Raw genomic sequence first — 15,102 nt, forward strand, 5'->3', positions numbered from 1 at the left:
TGATTCAGACAGACCATGCAATTTTACAACTTTCCAATTTGCTTATTATATTATATTTCCTTCTTTCTCTTGATATCCTTTGTTGAAGAAGCAGCAATGCTCTACTGGGTGCTAGCTCAACACATTATTTGAGCTAATAACAAGAGGCATATATTTGCAGTCACTAATTAGCAGCTAGCTCCTAGTAGTAAATTAAATATTTGCAGTCACTAATCAGCATTTAGCTCCCAGTAGTATAGAAAATATTTAATGCTGCTGTGTATGCAGCGCCGAGCACCTCAGTCCACCCATGGGCTGGCAGAACAATATTTTATCAATGAGGTAATGTTAGCCAATAGTGTGCTAGTTATCTGGCATAATGCCAGCTGGGCAGCACAGCTATTGGCTAAGAGGTGGAAGTCACCTGCTTGAAAAAACTAGTGTTCTGCTGTGGGCAGCCTGAGGCACTCAGTGCAGCATACACTACAGGCAAATAAAGGAACTTTCAGCATGAAGCATTTTATACCTCATGACAGAAAGTTCCCTTTATTTGTAGCACTGGTAAATCCTAGCGTTTCAAAAAAGCTAGAATTTACCATAACTTTAAATCAAGACCATAGAGAGTACTATGGAAATAACATAGTAAATGTTAAGCTTAATGGCACATTAGGTAGTTGGGGGGTTAAATATTGACATAATATTTCCTTTGTTTCTTTAAGATTTTTTTTTTAAGTCAATCATAAGTTTCAGCTGTTAGTTTTTTGTAGATGAAGATAGATTTATATAAATTTAGGGATAACCCCATTTTTTGTGCAACTTGCATTTCTATCTTAAATAAAAACTTGTGCACATTTTTAGCAAATTTTGTAAATTTGAATAATCTATGCACAACTAAATAATGTAATTAATTAATTATTGAATCATTAATAGTAACTCATCTGTAATAGATTTTTAGCTAAAAAACATAATTTATGCTTACCTGATAAATTTATTTCTCTTGTGGTGTATCCAGTCCACGGATCATCCATTACTTGTGGGATATTCTCCTTCCCAACAGGAAGTTGCAAGAGGATCACACACAGCAGAGCTGCTATATAGCTCCTCCCCTAACTGCCATAGCCAGTCATTCGACCGAAACTAGCCGAGAAAGGAGAAACCATAGGGTGCAGTGGTGACTGTAGTTTAAAATTTAGACCTGCCTTAAAAGGACAGGGCGGGCCGTGGACTGGATACACCACAAGAGAAATAAATTTATCAGGTAAGCATAAATTATGTTTTCTCTTGTTAGGTGTATCCAGTCCACGGATCATCCATTACTTGTGGGATACCAATACCAAAGCTAAAGTACACGGATGAAGGGAGGGACAAAGCAGGTACTTAAACGGAAGGGACCACTGCCTGTAGAACCTTTCTCCCAAAAATAGCCTCCGAAGAAGCAAAAGTATCAAATTTGTAAAATTTTGAAAAGGTATGAAGCGAAGACCAAGTCGCCGCTTTGCAAATCTGTTCAACAGAAGCCTCATTTTTAAAGGCCCAGGTGAAAGCCACAGCTCTAGTAGAATGAGCTGTAATCCTTTCAGGGGGCTGCTGTCCAGCAGTCTCATAGGCTAAGCGTATTACGCTCCGAAGCCAAAAAGAAAGAGAGGTTGCCGAAGCCTTTTGACCTCTCCTCTGTCCAGAGTAAACAACAAACAGGGAAGATGTTTGACAAAAATCTTTAGTCGCTTGTAAGTAAAACTTTAAAGCACGGACTATGTCCAAATTATGTAAAAGACGTTCCTTCTTTGAAGAAGGATTAGGACAAAATGATGGAACAACAATCTCTTGATTGGTATTCTTGTTGGAAACTACCTTAGGTAAAAACCCAGGTTTTGTAAGCAGAACTACTTTATCTGTATGGAAAATCAGATAAGGAGAATCACATTGTAAAGCTGATAACCCAGAGACTCTACGAGCCAAGAAAATAGCCATCAAAAACAGAACTTTCCAAGATAAAAGTTTGATATTAATGGAAAGAAGGGGTTCAAACGGAACTCCTTGAAGAACCTTAAGAACCAAGTTTAAGCTCCATGGAGGAGCAACCGGTTTAAACACAAGCTTAATTCTAACCAAAGCCTGACAAAATGCCTGGACGTCTGGACCTCTGCCAGACACTTGTGCAAAAGGATAGACAGAGCAGAAATCTGTCCCTTTAAAGAACTAGCTGATAATCCTTTATCCAAACCCTCTTGGAGAAAGGACAATATCCTAGGAATCCTAGCCTTACTCCATGAGTAATTCTTGGATTCACACTAATGAAGATATTTGCGCCATATCTTATGGTAGATTTTCCTGGTTACAGGCTTTCGTGCCTGTATTAAGGTATCAATGACTGACTCGGAGAAGCCACGCCTTGATAAAATCAAGTGTTCAATCTCCAGGCAGTCAGTCTCAGAGAAATTAGATTTGGATGATTGAAAGGACCTTGTAGTAGAAGGTCTTGTCTCAGAGGCAGAGGCCAAGGTGGAAAGGATGACATGTCCACCAGGTCTGCATACCAGGTCCTGCGTGGCCACGCAGGCGCGATCAAGATCACCGATGATCTCTCCTGTTTGATTTTGGCAATCAGTCGAGGGAGCAGAGGAAACGGTGGAAACACATAAGCCAGGTTGAAGAACCACGGTGATGCTAGAGCATCTATCAGCGTCGCTTCTGGGTCCCTGGATCCATAACAAGGAAGCTTGGCGTTCTGGCGAGACGCCATGAGATCCAATTCTGGTGTGCCCCAACGATGAACCAATTGAGCAAACACCTCCGGATGGAGTTCCCACTCCCCCGGATGAAAAGTCTGACGACTTAGAAAATCCGCCTCCCAGTTCTCTACACCTGGGATATGGATCGCTGATAGATGGCAAGAGTGAGTCTCTGCCCAGCGAATTATCTTGGAGACTTCTAACATCGCTAGGGAGCTCCTGGTCCCCCCTTGATGGTTGATGTAAGCCACAGTCGTGATGTTGTCCGACTGAAATCTGATGAACCTCAGGGTTGCTAACTGAGGCCAAGCTAGAAGAGCAATGAATATTGCTCTTAACTACAGAATATTTATTGGGAGGAGTGTCTCCTCCTGAGTCCACAATCCCTGAGCCTTCAGGGAATTCCAGACTGCACCCCAACCTAGAAGGCTGGCATCTGTTGTTACAATTGTCCAATCTGGCCTACGAAAGGTCATACCTTTGGACAGATGGACCCGAGATAGCCACCAGAGAAGAGAATCTCTGGTCTCTTGATCCAGATTTAGCAGAGGGGACAAATCTGTGTAATCCCCATTCCACTGACTGAGCATGCATAATTGCAGCGGTCTGAGATGTAGGCGCGCAAATGGCACTATGTCCATCGCCGCTACCATTAAGCCGATCACTTCCATGCACTGAGCCACCGAAGGGCGCGGAATGTAGTGAAGAACACGTCAGGAATTTAGAAGCTTTGATAACCTGGACTCCCTCAGGTAAATTTTCATTTCTGCAGAATCTATCAGAGTTCCTAGGAAGGAAACCCTTGTGAGGGGTGATAGAGAACTCTTTCCCTCGTTCACTTTCCACCCATGCGACCTCAGAAATGCCAACACTATGTCCGTATGAGATTTGGCAATTTGGAAGTTTGACGCCTGTATCAGGATGTCGTCTAGATAAGGGCCACTGCTATGCCCCGTGGTCTTAGGATCGCCAGAAGAGACCCCAGAACCTTTGTAAAAATTCTTGGCGCTGTAGCTAACCCGAAGGGAAGAGCCACAAACTGGTAATGCCTGTCTAGAAAGGCAAACCTTAGGAACCAATGATGATCTTTGTGAATCGGTATGTGAAGGTAAGCATCCTTCAAATCCAATGTGGCCATGTACTGACCCTCCTGGATCATAGGTAGGATTGTCCGAATAGTTTCCATTTTGAACGATGGAACTCTGAGGAATTTGTTTAAGATCTTTAGATCCAAAATTGGTCTAAAGGTTCCCTCTTTTTTGGGAACCACAAACAGATTTGAATAAAATCCCTGTCCTTGTTCCATCTGTGGAACTGGATGGATCACTCCCATTATTAGGAGGTATTGTACACAGCGTAAGAATGCCTCTTTCTTTATCTGGTTTACAGATAATCTCGAAAGGTGAAATCTCCCTTGTGGGGGGGAAGCTTTGAAGTCCAGAAGATATCCCTGAGATATGATCTCCAACGCCCAGGGATCCTGAACATCTCTTGCCCACGCCTGGGTGAAGAGAGAAAGTCTGCCCCCTACTAGATCCGTTGCCGGATAGGGGGCCGTTCCTTCATGCTGTCTTAGAGGCAGCAGCAGGCTTTCTGGCCTGCTTGCCTTTGCTCCAGGCCTGGTTAGATTTCCAGGTCGGCTTGGATTGCACAAAAGTTCCCTCTTGTTTTGTAGCAGAGGAAGTTGATGCTGCACCTGCCTTGAAGTTTCGAAAGGCACAAAAATTAGACTGTTTGGCCCTTGATTTGGCCCTGTCCTGAGGAAGGGTATGACCCTTACCTCCAGTAATGTCAGCAATAATTTCCTTCAAACCAGGCCCGAATAGGGTCTGCCCCTTGAAGGGAATGTTAAGTAATTTAGACTTTGAAGTCACGTCAGCTGACCAAGATTTAAGCCATAGCGCCCTACGCGCCTGGATGGCGAATCCAGAATTCTTAGCCGTTAGTTTAGTCAAATGAACAATGGCATCAGAAACAAAAGAATTAGCTAGCTTAAGTGTTCTAAGCTTGTCAAGTATTTCAGTCAATGGAGTAGCTGTCTGAAAGGCCTCTTCCAGAGACTCAAACCAGAATGCCGCAGCAGCAGTGACAGGAGCAATGCATGCAAGGGGCTGCAGGATAAAACCTTGTTGAATAAACATTTTCTTAAGGTAACCTTCTAATTTTTTATCCATTGGATCTGAAAAAGCACAACTGTCCTCGACAGGGATAGTGGTACGCTTTGCTAAAGTAGAAACTGCTCCCTCCACCTTAGGGACCGTCTGCCATAAGTCCCGTGTGGTGGCGTCTATTGGAAACATTTTTCTAAAAATAGGAGGGGGGGAAAACGGCACACCGCGTCTGTCCCACTCCTTAGTAATAATTTCTGTAAACCTTTTAGGTATTGGAAAAACGTCAGTACACACCGGCACCGCGTAGTATTTATCCAGTCTACACAATTTCACTGGCACTGCAATTGTGTCACAGTCATTCAGAGCAGCTAAAACCTCTCCAAGCAACACCCGGAGGTTCTCAAGCTTAAATTTAAAAGTAGACATATCTGAATCAGGTTTCCCCGAGTCAGAGACGTCACCCACAGACTGAAGCTCTTCCTCAGCTTCTGCATATTGTGACGCAGTATCAGACATGGGCCTTAAAACATCTGCGCGCTCTGTATTACGTCTAACCCCAGAGCTATTGCGCTTTCCTCTGAATTCAGGCAGTCTGGCTAATACCGCTGACAGGGTATTATCCATGATTGCCGCCATGTCCTGCAAAGTAATCGCTATGGGCGTCTTTGATGTACTTGGCGCCATTTTAGCGTGAGTCCCTTGAGCGGGAGTCAAAGGGTCCGACACGTGGGGAGAGTTAGTCGGCATAACTTCCCCCTCGTCAGAATCCTCTGGTGATAATTCTTTTAAAGATAACAGCTGATCTTACAATACATTGATCAATACATTTAGTACACATTCTCCTATGGGGTTCCACCATGGCTTTTAAACACAATGAACAAGGAGTTTCCTCTATGCCAGACATGTTTATACAGACTAGCAATGAGACTAGCAAGCTTGGAAAACACTTTAAATCAAGTTAACAAGCAATATAAAAAAACGTTACTGTGCCTTTAAGAGAAACAAATTTTGCCAAAATTTGAAATAACAGTGAAAAAAGGCAGTTAAACTAACGAAATTTTTACAGTGTATTTAACAAGTTAGCAGAGCATTGCACCCACTTGCAAATGGATGATTAACCCCTTAATAAAAAAAACAGATTAACAAAACGAAAAATATGTTTTTTAAACAGTCATAACAACTGCCACAGCTCCTACTTTTGAAGCCTTTTGAGCCCTTCAGAGATGTCCTATAGCATGCAGGGGACTGCTGAGGGAAGCTGAATGTCACAGTTTGTAATTTTAACTGCACCAACTGTAACTTTTATACTATAACAGTGGAAAGCCTCAAAAATAAAGCCAGCCATGTGGAAAAAACTAGGCCCCAATAAGTTTTATCACCAGAGCATATGTAAAAACGATTAAACATGCCAGCAAACATTTTATATTGCACATTAATCAGAGTATATACCTCTGATAGCAAGCCTGATTCTAGTCGCTATTAAATCACTGTATTTAGGCTTTAACTTACATTAATCCGGTATCAGCAGCATTTTCTAGCAAATTCCATCCCTAGAAAAACTTAACTGCACATACCTTATTGCAGGATACCCTGCACGCCATTCTCCCTCTGAAGTTACCTCACTCCTCAGATATATGTGAGAATAGCAGTGGATCTTAGTTACTTCTGCTAAGATCATAGAAAAACGCAGGCAGATTCTTCTAAATGCTGCCTGAGATAAAATAGTACACTCCGGTACCATTTAAAAACAATAAACTTTTGATTGAAGAAAAAACTAACTATATTTTACCACTTTCCTCTAACTACCTCCAGCTATGTTGAGAGCTTGCAAGAGAATGACTGGCTATGGCAGTTAGGGGAGGAGCTATATAGCAGCTCTGCTGTGGGTGATCCTCTTGCAACTTCCTGTTGGGAAGGAGAATATCCCACAAGTAATGGATGATCCGTGGACTGGATACACCTAACAAGAAATGTAGTAATAATCTAATTTTATTTTTCTGCGTTACCCTTAGCATATGTGTCAGTATAATGTAATTTGGTCCATGGCTAATTTTGCCATTAATGACAGAGCCACTATGGACTAGATAAGAAGTGGCATGCTAACTGTTGCATATGAGCGATATTGGATTTTTCCTGCTTTTTTTGTGAGAAAAAGTGTGCATATTATGAGTTGAAAGTAAACACATTTGCTTGAGCTCAATCGAATGTAATGCGCATTGGATTAGCGCAACAAGACAAAAAAGGGGCACAAAATACATCAAAAATACATTTAACATTACATTCATAATAACACTGTCTGATAAAAATTATTAAAAAAAAAGTGCATTTAAAAGTTATAAGAGCTTAAAGATATGAGGTCTCACGTGTTATATAGACACACTCTTAAACACACACACAGGTAAACAAACAAGAATTTTGTAATAACCATGATCGTATTAGTAATGAGCAGGTGGGGTTTGAATGCTGGGAGCAGAAAGAGTTGCTAGTGAGTTCATCAGAGAATGTATTCTTTTCTTTTAAATATTTCTTTAAAACTGTTCTAAATGGGAATAGGTCATTTAATTTTCACTAAAGTGTCCCTTGCCAGTCAGAGGATCTTATATTACCCAACAGTGTAAAAGACTAATAGGGCAAACACCAAAATACACTATTCTTAGACCCCAAATAAACAATGTAATCAAGCTGAGTTTCCCCTACCCCACAGGCATCTGCTACTCACTCCACAAAACACCACAAAATGTTCCTCAGGGTCCCAGAGAGCTGATTCTTCACCTGAAGGTGCTCCCAGCCTCACTGCAAAAATGACTCAGGTTACAAATAGTCGTGCATTTTCAAAGGAAGTGGTTTGGATTTCTCTAGATTGCTTTAATTCTGAGAGCCTTCTTATAATACAGGTGCTCAATAGGTCACAAAATACAGCATGCATTAGGATATACCACTATACTGTAGGTTATACAATAGAACATACAGTAAGACATACAGTAGGATATACAGTAGGATATACAGTAGGTTATACAGTAGGATATACAGTAGGACATACAGTAGGACATACAGTAGGATATACAGTAGGATATATAGTAGGTTATACAGTAAGACATATATACAGTAGGACATACAGTAGGATATACAGTAGGTTATACAGTAGGTTATACAGAAAGACATACAGTAGGACATACAGTAGGATATACAGTAGGATATATAGTAGGTTATACAGTAAGACATATATACAGTAGGACATACAGTAGGATATACAGTAGGATATACAGTAGGTTATACAGTAAGACATATATACAGTAGGACATACAGTAGGTTATACAGTAAGACATATATACAGTAGGACATACAGTAGGATATACAATAGGAAATACAGTAGGATATACAGTAGGACATACAGTAGCACATACAGTAGGATATACAGTAGGATATACTGTAGGATATACAGCAGGATATACAGTAGGATATACAGTAGATTATACAGTAGTATATACAATAGGATAAACAGTAGGATATACAGTAGGTTATACAGTAGGATATACAGTAGGATATACAGTAAGACATACAGTAAGACATACAGTACGTTATACAGTAGGATATACAGTAGGATACACAGTAAGACATACAGTAGGATATACAATAGGACATACAGTAGGACATACAGTAGGATATACAGTAGGATATACAGTAGGACATACAGTAGGCTATACAATAGGATATACATTCGGTTATACATTCGGTTATACAGTAAGACAAACAGTAGGATATACAGTAGGACATGCAGTAGGATATACAGTAGGTTATATAATAAGACATACAGTAGAATATACAGTAGGTCATACAGTAGGATATATAGTAGGCTATACAGTATGATATACAGTAGGATATACAGTAGGTTATACAGTAGGATATACAGTAGGCTATACAGTAGGACATACAGTAGGATATACAGTAAGACATACAGTAGTATATACAGTAGGTTACACAGTAAGACATACAGTAGGACATACAGTAGGATATACAGTAGGATATACAGTAGCACATACAGTAGGATATACAGTAGGACATACAGTAGGATAGACAGTAAGATATAAAGTAGGACATACAGTAGGATATACAGTAGGACATACAGTAGCACATTTAGTAGGTTATACAGTAGGATATACTGTAGGATATACAGTAGGTTATACAGTAGGATATACAGCAGGATATACAGTAGGTTATACAGTAGGATATACAGTAGGATATACAGTAGGTTATACAGTAGTATATACAGTAGGATATACAGTAGGACATACAGTAGGTTATACAGTAGGATATACAGTAGGATATACAGTAGTATATACAGTAAGACATACAGTAGGTTATACAGTAGGATATACAGGAGGATATACAGTAGGATATACAGTAGGACATACTGTAGGACATACAGTAAAACATACAGCAGGATACACAGTAGGACATACAGTAGGACATACAGTAAGACATACAGTAGGATATACAGTAGATTATACAGTAGAAATACCGTAGGACATACAGTAGGCTATACAATAGGATATACATTAGGTTATACAGTAGGTTATACAGTAAGACATACAGTAGGATATACAGTAGGACATACAGTAGGATAAGCAGTAGGTTATACAGTAAGACATACAGTAGAATATACAGTAGGACATACAGTAGGATATATAGTAGGCTATACAGTAAGACCTACAGTAGGTTATACAGTAGGATATACAGTAGGTTATACAGTAGGATATACAGTAGGATATAAAGTAGGTTATACAGTAGGATATACAGTAGGATATACAGTAGGTTATACAGTAGGATATACAGTAGGACATACAGTAGGATATACCGTAGGATATACAGTAGGATCTACAGTAGGTTATACAGTAAGACATACAGTAGGATAAACAGTAGTATATACAGTAGGTTATACAGTAGGGTATACTGTAGGATTTACAGTAGTATATACAGTAAGACATACAGTAGGATATATAGTATTATGTACAGTAGGATATACAGTAGGTTATACATTAAGATATACAGTAGATTATACAGTAGGGCATACAGTAGGATATACAGTAGGTTATACAGTAGGATATACAGTAGCACATACAGTAGTATATACAGTAGGATATACAGTAAGACATACAGTAGGATATACAGTAGGATATACAGTAGGATAGACAGTAGTATATACAGTAGGACATACAGTTGGGCATACAGTAGGTTATACAGTAGGATATACAGTAGCACATACAGTAGTATATACAGTAGGATATACAGTAAGACATACAATAGGATATACAGTAGGACATACAGTAGGACATACAGTTGGGCATACAGTAGGTTATACAGTAGGATATACAGTAGCACATACAGTAGTATATACAGTAGGATATACAGTAAGACATACAGTAGGATATACAGTAGGATAGACAGTAGTATATACAGTAGGACATACAGTAGGATATACAGTAGGTTATACAGTAGGACATACAGTAGGATATACATTAGGTTATACAGTAGGTTATACAGTAAGACATACAGTAGGTTATACAGTAGGACATACAGTAGGTTATACAGTAGGTTATACAGTAGTATATACAGTAGGATATACAGTAAGATATACAGTAGGTTATACAGTAGGATATAAAGTAGGACATACAGTAGTATATACAGTAAGATATACAGTAGGTTATACAGTAGGACATACAGTAGGATGTACAGTAGGTGATACAGTAGGATATACAGTAGGATATACAGTAGGTTATACAGTAGGATATACAGTAGGACATACAGTAGGATATACAGTAAGACATACAGTAGGTTATACAGTAGGACATACAGTAAGATATACAGTAGATTATACTTTAGGACATACATTAAGATATACAGTAGGATATACAGTAGTATATACAGTAGGACATACAGTAGAATATACAGTAGGATATACAGTAGGTTATACAGTAGAATATACAGTAGGATATACATTAGGATATACAGTAGGATATACAATAGGATATACATTAGGCTATAAAGTAAGACATACAGTAGGATATACAGTAGGATATACAGTAGGTTACACAGTAGTATATACAGTAGGATATACAGTAGGATATATATTTGGCTATACAGTAAGACATATAGTAGGATATACAGTAGGATATACAGTAGGATATACAGTAGAATATATAGAAGGATATAAAATAGGATATACAGTAGGACAAACAGTAGGATATACAGTAGGATATACAGTAGGACATACAGTCTGATATACAGTAGGACATACAGTAGTATATATAGTAGGATATACAGTAGGATATACAGTAGTATATACAGTATGACATACAGTAGGATATACAGTAGGATATACAGTAGGACATACAGTAGTATTTACAGTAGGTTATACAGTAGGATATACAGTAGGATATACAGTAGGTTATACTGTAGGACATACAGTAGGATATACAGTATGAAATACAGTAGTAGTATATAGTAGGACATACAGTAGGATATACAGTAGGACATACAGTAGGATATACAGTATGATATACCGTAGGTTAAACAGTAGGATATACAGTAGGATATACAGTAGGATATACAGTAGATTATACAGTAGGACATACATTAGGATATATAGTAGGATATACAGTAGCTTATACAGTAGTATATACAGTAGGATATACAGTAGGTTATACAGTAGGTTATACCGTAGGACATACAGTAGGATATACAGTAGGTTATACAGTAGTATATATAGTAGGATATACAGTAGGTTATATAGTAGTATATAAAGTAGGACATACAGTAGGATATACAGTAGGTTATACAGTAGGACATACAGTAGGATATCCAGTAGGATATACATTAGGCTATACAGTAAGACATACAGTAGGATATACAGTAGGATATACAGTTGGACATACAGTAGGATATACAGTAGAACATACAGTAGGATATACAGTAGTACATACAGTAGGATATACAGTAGTATATATAGTAGGATATACAGTAGGATATACAGTAGTATATATAGTAGGATATACAGTAGGACATACAGTAGGATATAAAGAAGTATATACAGTAGGATATACAGTAGGATATACAGTAGGACATACAGTAGGATATACAGTAGGATATATAGTAGGACATACAGTAGGACATACAGTAGGATATACAGTAGGACATACAGTAGGATATACAGTAGAATATACAGAAGGCTATACAATAGGATATACAGTAGGATATACAGTAGGATATACAGTAGGACATACAGTAGGATATACAATAAGACATACATTAGGATATACAGTAGGACATACAGTAGATTATACAGTAGGATATACAGTAGGACATACAGTAGGACATAAAGTAGGATATACAGTAGGATATGCAGTAGGTTATACAGTAGGATATACAGTGGGACATACAGTAGGTTATACAGTAGGATATACAGTAGGACATACAGTAGGTTATACAGTAGGATATACAGTAGGATATACAGTAGGACATACAATAGGATATACAGTAGGACATACAGTAGGATATACAGTAGGTTATACAGTAGGATATACAGTAGGTTTTACAGTAGGACATACAGAAGGATATACAGTAGGACATACAGTAGGATATACAGTAGGATATACAGTAAGACATACAGTAGGATATACAGTAGATTATGCAGTAGGATATACAGTAGGATATACAGTAGGATATACAATAGGTTATACAGTAGGACATACAGTAGGATATACAGTAGGATATACATTAGGATATTCAGTAGGATACACAGTAAGACAAACAGTAGGATATACAGTAGGATATACAGTAGGGTATACAGTAGGACATACAGTAGGTTATACAGTAGGATATACAGTAGGATATACAGTAGGTTATACAGTAGGACATACAGTAGATTATACAGTAGGATATACAGTAGTATATACAGTAGGATATACAGTAGGTTATACAGTAGTATATACAGTAGGTTATACAGTAGTATATACAGTAGGATATACGTAGGATCTACAGTAGGATATACAGTAGGATATATAGTATGATATACATAAAGACATACAGTAGGATATACAGTAGGATATACAGTAGGTTATACAGTAGGATATACAGTAGGATATACATTATTATATACAGTAGGACATACAGTGGGATATACAGTAGGATATACAGTAGGATATACAGTAAGACATACAGTAGGATATACAGTAGGGCATACAGTAGGATATACAGTAGGTTATACAGTGGGGCATACAATAGGATATACAGTAGGACATACAGTAGGACATACAGTAGGATATACAGTAGGATATACAGTAGGGCATACAGTAGGTTATACAGTAGGATATACAGTAGGATATGCAGTAGGACATACAGTAGGATATACAGTAGGACATACAGTAGGATATACAGTAGGTTATACAGTAGGCTATACAGTAGGACATACAGTAGGACATACAGTAGGATATACAGTAGGATATACAATAGGTTATACAGTAGGATATACAGTAAGACATACAGTAGGATATACAGTAGGATATACAGTAGGATATACAGTAGTATATATAGTAGGATATACAGTAGGTTATACAGTATGATATAAAGTAGGACATACAGTAGGATATACAGTAAGATATACAGTAGGTTATACAATAGGACATACAGTAGGATGTACAGTAGGTGATACAGTAGGATATACAGTAGGTTATACAGTAGGATATACAGTAGGACATACAGTAGGATATACAGTAAGACATACAGTAGGTTATACAGTAGGACATACAGTAGGATATACAGTAGATTATACTTTAGGACATACATTAAGATATACAGTAGGATATACAGTAGTATATACAGTAGGACATACAGTAGGATATACAGTAGGTTATAAAGTAGGATATACAGTAAGATATACATTAGGATATACAGTAGGATATACAATAGGATATACATAAGGCTATAAAGTAAGACATACAGTAGGATATACAGTAGGATATACAGTAGGACAAACAGTATGATATACAGTAGGATATACAGTAGGACATACAGTAGTATATATAGTAGGATATAAAATAGGATATACAGTAGGACAAACAGTAGGCAATACAGTAGTATATACAGTAAGATATACAGTAGGTTATACAGTAGGACATACAGTAGGATGTACAGTAGGTGATACAGTAGGATATACAGTAGGATATACAGTAGGTTATACAGTAGGATATACAGTAGGACATACAGTAGGATATACAGTAAGACATACAGTAGGTTATACAGTAGGATATACAGTAGGATATACAGTAGATTATACTTTAGGACATACATTAAGATATACAGTAGGATATACAGTAGTATATACAGTAGGACATACAGTAGGATATACAGTAGGTTATACAGTAGGATATACATTAGGATATACAGTAGGATATACAATAGGATATACATAAGGCTATAAAGTAAGACATACAGTAGGATATACAGTAGGATATACAGTAGGTTACACAGTAGTATATACAGTAGGATATACAGTAGGATATATATTCGGCTATACAGTAAGACATATAGTAGGATATACAGTAGGATATACAGTAGTATATATAGTAGGATATAAAATAGGATATACAGTAGGACAAACAGTAGGATATACAGTAGGATATACAGTAGGACATACAGTCTGATATACAGTAGGACATACAGTAGTATATATAGTAGGATATACAGTAGTATATACAGTAGGACATACAGTAGGATATACAGTAGGATATACAGTAGGACATACAGTAGTATTTACAGTAGGTTATACAGTAGGTTATACAGTAGGATATACAGTAGGTTATGCTGTAGGACATACAGTAGGATATACAGTAGGATATACAGTAGTAGTATATAGTAGGACATACAGTAGGATATACAGTAGGACATACAGTAGGATATACAGTAGGATATACAGTAGGTTAAACAGTAGGATATACAGTAGGATATACAGTAGGATATACAGTAGATTATACAGTAGGACATACATTAGGACATACAGTAGGATATACAGTAGCTTATACAGTAGTATATACAGTAGGATATACAGTAGGTTATACAGTAGGTTATACAGTAGGTTATACCGTAGGACATACAGTAGGATATACAGTAGGTTATACAGTAGTATATATAGTAGGATATACAGTAGGTTATATAGTAGTATATAAAGTAGGACATACAGTAGGATATACAGTAGGTTATACAGTAGGACATACAGTAGGATATCC

Source organism: Bombina bombina, chromosome 2 (assembly GCF_027579735.1).
Source record: "Bombina bombina isolate aBomBom1 chromosome 2, aBomBom1.pri, whole genome shotgun sequence".
NCBI classification, from domain to species: domain Eukaryota; kingdom Metazoa; phylum Chordata; class Amphibia; order Anura; family Bombinatoridae; genus Bombina; species Bombina bombina.